We start from the raw sequence: 6,094 nt of genomic DNA on the forward strand, positions 1-6,094 counted from the left end.
CCTTATTGTAAAAGAATGTCAAGAGGTTGACAATGCAAATTATTGAAGAAGACTTCCCCTTGGTTCCTGAATCTGCTAGGCTCCTATGTACCAGTAAGTCTCCATTAGCACGTCTCAGGTTTCCTGGTCTTTTGCAGGTATGTTGATTATATGAGATATTGCTTGGAAACAAAAGTCCATTTGATGTTAAAACAGACTTATTGTGCCTTTCACATTTCCTACAGGAAGAGCTACATATCTCAAATGCTTTCACAATTTAACAGTAAAATTAGTGCCTTCGCCAAACCAAAGAATTCTCTATCACAAATTGTTGAATCAAACCTCACATAACATATGCAATATATCCAGGTTGAAAGGTTTAAAAAAATTAGAATTTAAAACGATCTTTAGACTGATTTTTCATAGTTGAAAGACTAGTTATTTGCAGCATACAAAGGGAGAGAGCAGTGCAAAATGCATCAGGTTGTATATGATAAATGTACTGTCAATCTAATGGCTGCCTCTAAGCAGAGTGAAAAATACCACTTCTCAAAAGCAATCTAGATTGTGAAGTTCACAATTTAGATCAGTTGCTACTCTAGTTCCATACATTGCAAAATGATTCCAGAAACAGATTAAACATGCAGTTGTTTTACAAAACTACAAATATTGTTTGGGACTTTACAAAACTATAAAGTGTAGCACTATATTTCTAAATTCAAGATGGTTTAACAGTAGAAGAGATAATACTTCCATAGAAGTCTAGTCAAACTTAACCGCTCTGTCGACCATTCTTACATATTATTTCTTCCAAATCTTAGCCTAAGTAGATCTGTGCTTTATCATAGCATTTAAATCTGTTTCAAGGGTTTTATAAGATTTTTCAAAAAAAAAAAGATTTTTCAGTCTAGAAATAACGTTAAAGCAAATGAATTTATACTTATAAATGTCTTGCTAAAAATAGAATCTAATGCAATATGACAATTCTATATTGTATAAATTTCGAACCAAATTCCTAAGAATGACAATTTACAATTTATATTTGACAATTATAATTTGAAATCTATAAAGAAAAGTATAATTATAACTTATGGGAAAATATTCACAAAGAATGAAGAACCTCTAAATTTCGTTATTTATAGCTGTCAGATGACAAGTTCTCTAATTATAGCCATTCATAAACACTCATTACCTTAAAGAATGCCAGTGTGGGGTTTTTTAGATATATTGGTTGATTTCAGAAAGGAAAGAGAGAAAGAGAAACATCAATGATGAGAGGGAATCATTGATCTGCTGCCTCCTGCACTCCCCCTACTGGAGGTTGAGCCTGAACCTGGGCATGTGCCCTGTCCAGGAATCAAACCATGACATCCCGGTTCATAGGTCGATGCTCAACCACTGAGCCACGCCAGCCGGGCGACCAGTTTATTTTTAAGACAAACTAAAAAGTGAGAAAGTAGGGATTTATTTTATGTAATAGTGCTATTATGATAAGGCACCACTTGATATATGACAAAGCCAAAGTGTTTCCAAATCATGTATTTTGTTACTGTTTCTTAACCATTAGAATGGTTCGGGGGAGGTGGTAGTAGTGGAGTTGAGGGGAATGACCACAGGACTTACTTTCTCTAGAATATATTGAGACACAGGTTAAAAGTTTCTCAGGTAAATTCATGGCTAGAGCAAAATTAAGCAAGAGCTCAGAATTTTACATTCCTCCCCAAAGCTGATTTCTCAGATGGTCACAACCAATTAAATATTTCAAAATATGTCCTTAGTCACTGCTATCATCATCAGCAGCATCAGCATCAGATACATCATTTAAAGGTGACTTCAATACTGACTGTAGGAGTCCGACCTAGTAGGCTGGCATGTGGCCATGTCCCCGGTAGAAAGTAGGTCATAGCAGAAGTTACAACTCCACACAGGCTTAGAGGGCTGGCTGGGAAGAAAAAATCCCTTTTCAGAGCAGGACCCACAGACAACAAAACCACATTTGCAGCAACGGTGACGACAGTTAAAGGTGTGAGTTTTGCTTCTGTAACAGTTGCCTCAAAGTCAGGAATCCAGACAGCATGTTCATTACTGGGTGTCTTCCCACTTTTGGAGAATAAATCGTAACATTTACTTACGTGATTCATCCATTCTGATTTCTCAGTAGCAGTGGCAGCATAAACGGCAGATGATTTAGTTGGTGTCTTGAGACGCCATCCATTCTTCAAGTCTTCCTCATCTTCGATGGAATCAATAGTGACATTTTCCAGGGGAATAATATGTTATATTTTTTCTACTGGATGACAATATTGCAGTATACAAGAATGTCATTAAACAAGAAAAACTGCTGCCCTAGCTGGTTTGGCTTAGTGGATAGAGTGTTGGCCTGTGGACCTAGAGGTCCCGGGTTAGATTCTGGTCAGGGGCACATGCCCGGGTTGCGGGCTCAATCCCTGGGGGGGAGAGGGGGGAGGAGGCAGCGGATCGATGATTCTCCCTCTCCCTCTCTCAGATCAATAAAAATGTAAAAAAAAAAGAAAGAAAGAAAAGAAGAACTGCTTTGCTTTGGCTTTTTCTGCACAACTTAGTCAATACTCCTCCAATAAGCATCCCTCTGGGTATAGTTAAGGTTTGACCAGCTGCTACAAAACAGTTTTCTACTATATTTATACATCTAGTATTTGCTTCGCTGTTTGCCAACTGATCCACCATGTTTTGCTAACACCCTGGCTGGGTGTGAGTGGCAGTGGCACTCCCCAGCCCAGCCTCCCATGGAGTGCAGGCATGGCAGATAGGCGGGCAATAGGCGTAGCTGCTGCAGGTGACTCCCCTGCCCCTCTAGGTGAACCCCACTAGGGCCACCTGGGCTGGCCTCTCCTCTAGGCACACTGCCACCCACACCGGCGATTGCCATGTCTTAATGTGGTGTATGGCTGAGTCACATTCATAGTGTGCATACTGACCAAATCATCAATGGTTGAGACTTGAAATTATTATTTAACCAAATTTTACACTGAAGATTACCATCATAGGATATAAGCTTCTAAAGTATAGGAATCAATTTTATTCAAAAATTGTAACTGTATTACGTCCGTTGTATTTAAAATTTTTAATGTCGTTCAGAATCATTAATTTCTACCAGGCAGTGAAGAGATCTTAAGTAGAGCAGAGAGCAGCTCATGATACAGTTACTATCAAATTACTAAGATTATGAGCAACTATTAAAAGCATTTCCTCTTTAGTAACTCCTGGATTTGAAGTTTTGGGCATCACTGGTGATAATCAAATTTAATTAAAGTATTCTGACAAACCGAAACTTCATGCACTATTGAATGAGGTTTTATAAAAAACAACAGCACTAAGATATGTTGCCCTTGTTTATTTTATTTTAAAATATATCTTTATTAATTTTTTAAAATTGATTTTTAGAGAGAAAGGGAGAGAGCTAGATAGAAATATTGATGAAACATTGATTGGCTGCCTCCTGCACAACCCCTACTGGGGATCAAACCTGAAACCTGGGCATGTGCCCTGACAGAGAATCAAACCAGTGACCTCTTGGTTCCTGGGTCAATGCGCAACCACTGAGTCACACTGACCAGGCAGATTTCTTCCTTTCTGTTTCTTCCTTTCTTTTTTCTTTCTTTCTTTCTTTCTTCCTTTCTTTCTTTCTTTCTTTCTTTCTTTCTTTCTCTCTTTCTCTCTTTCTCTCTTTCTCTCTCTCTTTCTCTCTTTCTTTCTTTTGCTTTCTCTCGCCTTTCTTTCTTCCTCTTCTCTTCTCTCTCTCTCTCCTTTCTTTCTTTCTTTCTTTCTTTCTTTCTTTCTCTCTTTCTCTCTTTCTCTCTTTCTCTCTCTCTTTCTCTCTTTCTTTCTTTTGCTTTCTCTCTCCTTTCTTTCTTCCTCTTCTCTTCTCTCTCTCTCTCCTTTCTTTCTTTCTTTCTTCCTTCCTTCCTTCTTGAGAGAGGATGACAGAGGGAGAGAAACATCAATGTGAAAAAGAAACATTGATAGTTTGCTTCCCACACACACCCCAATCAGGGATCAAACCCACAACCTGGATATGTGCCTTGACTGGGAATCAAACCCTCAATCTTTTGGTGCATGGGTCGATGCTCCAACCGAGTCACCTGCCAGGACACCCTTATTTATTTTTTACGTAATGTCTTTTGCATTCAGTTGCTGTCTGTAAACCTTGGTTCTAGAAATGGAGAATGTAACTTGCTCTCAAGATGAAATATAGCTTCTGAATTTCCATTTGCACATCCTCTTTAATTGCATGTACACCAATTTTAGCATCTCCCCTGCAGTAGAAGAAGGATCTTTATAGCAAATATCATGTAAGAAATATTTGCATTCTAAAAGCACATTCACACTTAAACTGATCGATAGAATTCAACATATAAAGCACATGCCAGGGCTGACCAGCAGACCCTGGGTGATGGTTGAATGGATTACCCGGACACGTTTGCTGTGAAAGAGAGGGATAAGGGACTGCCTGGCTAAAGGAACTAGGCAGCCTCGATTGCCTGCCTCGTTAGGCTTTTATTGTAACAGCAGTTTAAGGTAGGAAAATTTTCACTCCCAAGTTATATCTAAAATGTTTATCTTTATTTGAAGGTGGATATTCAATCATTAATCATAAATCAGGATGCCATACTAACTAGGTATGACCATAACCTATGTAATTACATGGTCATTGATTACAAGTTGTGGATGCCAGAAAGCACGCTGAAGTTGGCATTCAACTGTTAGATCTTATAAAGGCCGAAACTGAAGCTGAGGAGCAGATAAAGTACAACTTCCCAGGCTGAAACTGAACTTCAGTTTATTCTTAAATCTTTCCTTTGGCCAAAATGTCCAAGGGTCATTGTGTGCAGCTGGAAGCAGGGCCCAGCTGGCAGAACTTGAGATGGGAGGGAAGGGAAAATTTGACCTTGGCTGTTAGTAGGGGTTTTGTCCAAAAATGCTGACTGGAGTAATAATGAGAGCTAACCTTTATCCAGACGTCACTATGTACCAGGCACCACTAAGAGTTATGTTGGTTTTTTTTGCCTTTATGACAGAAAGTTTTATTGTTAATTATTTATCTTAATAGTTTCAGAAAGAGGTACACATTAGCTCTCCAACATGATTGGCAGTTGGCAAAACCTAGTAGGGCAAGTGTTCCGATTGCTAAGGATTTAATTTGAATGCTTTTAATATTTAGCCATCTAACACTTCAAACATAGTCCAGAATAAAATGCATCACCTCCCTCCCTGTCACTTTAATACCCCACCTACCTCACTTCAATATAGAAATATGATTCCCAGAGGAACGAGTTCTCTGGAGAGGATAGCCACAAGGGCAGTGCACAAAAAGAAAAACTGAAAACTCTGTACGATAACTTACTAGTCTAAGGGAAAAAAAACCTTCCCATGTATTAAGAAATCAATCCAGTTACAAATGCACTACTAGGTCTATGAGAAGAGGTTCTGGAGTAACAACTGAAAATGGCCGGCTATTTACAAGGTACACAAGCAGGTACGGTGCACCTGGCCCAGCGCTGGCCCTCAGAAACCAAGTGTTCTCTCCACCGCAGGCCACATGCAAGAGTCCACCTTCCTCTGTGCCTTCTCGCAGAGTCGCCCATAGTTAGGTTGGGCTGCGGGACTGTCTTATCCACAACAGGGGGACTGCCTTTTGGGAAGGAGCTGGACGGGTTCCCTGATGATCCCCAGTGAGGTCAGACGGACCCAGACACTTCCGTTTGTCAGTGTCAACATCTGCTTCACCACAGCGGCGGGGCAGGACGCAGCCGGCTCCGGAGCCGCGGAGCTCAGAGCACCAACCACAACCACCGCAACCGGGGCGGCAGCGGTGACTACGGACAGGCGGGACTTCCGGCCACTAGCCACACCGCTAAGTTCTGTCTAATGAAATCCTCCAAGTATTGCTCACTTAGTCCTCATAACTACCCTACAGGAGGATTATCCTCACTTACTGATGTGGAAACTGAAGCTGAGCAAAGGTGAGTGACTGTACTGTACCATGTCGCACTGCAAGGTCGCAGCGGAGCTAGGACTTCAATCTGGCGCAGAGCCGTGTGCATATGATGACAGTGTTTCTCAGATCTCCCAGATA

The 6,094-nt window shown here is 40.5% G+C and overlaps 1 pseudogene; it reads right to left on the reverse strand.

The window, feature by feature from the left end:
• Positions 1-1,404: 1,404 nt before the first annotated feature.
• LOC102771337 lies at positions 1,405-2,949 on the reverse strand (annotated as a pseudogene).
• Between the last annotated feature and the right edge of the window lie 3,145 nt (positions 2,950-6,094).

This window comes from Myotis davidii, unplaced genomic scaffold, assembly GCF_000327345.1.
Source record: "Myotis davidii unplaced genomic scaffold, ASM32734v1 scaffold370, whole genome shotgun sequence".
NCBI classification, from domain to species: Eukaryota; Metazoa; Chordata; class Mammalia; order Chiroptera; family Vespertilionidae; genus Myotis; species Myotis davidii.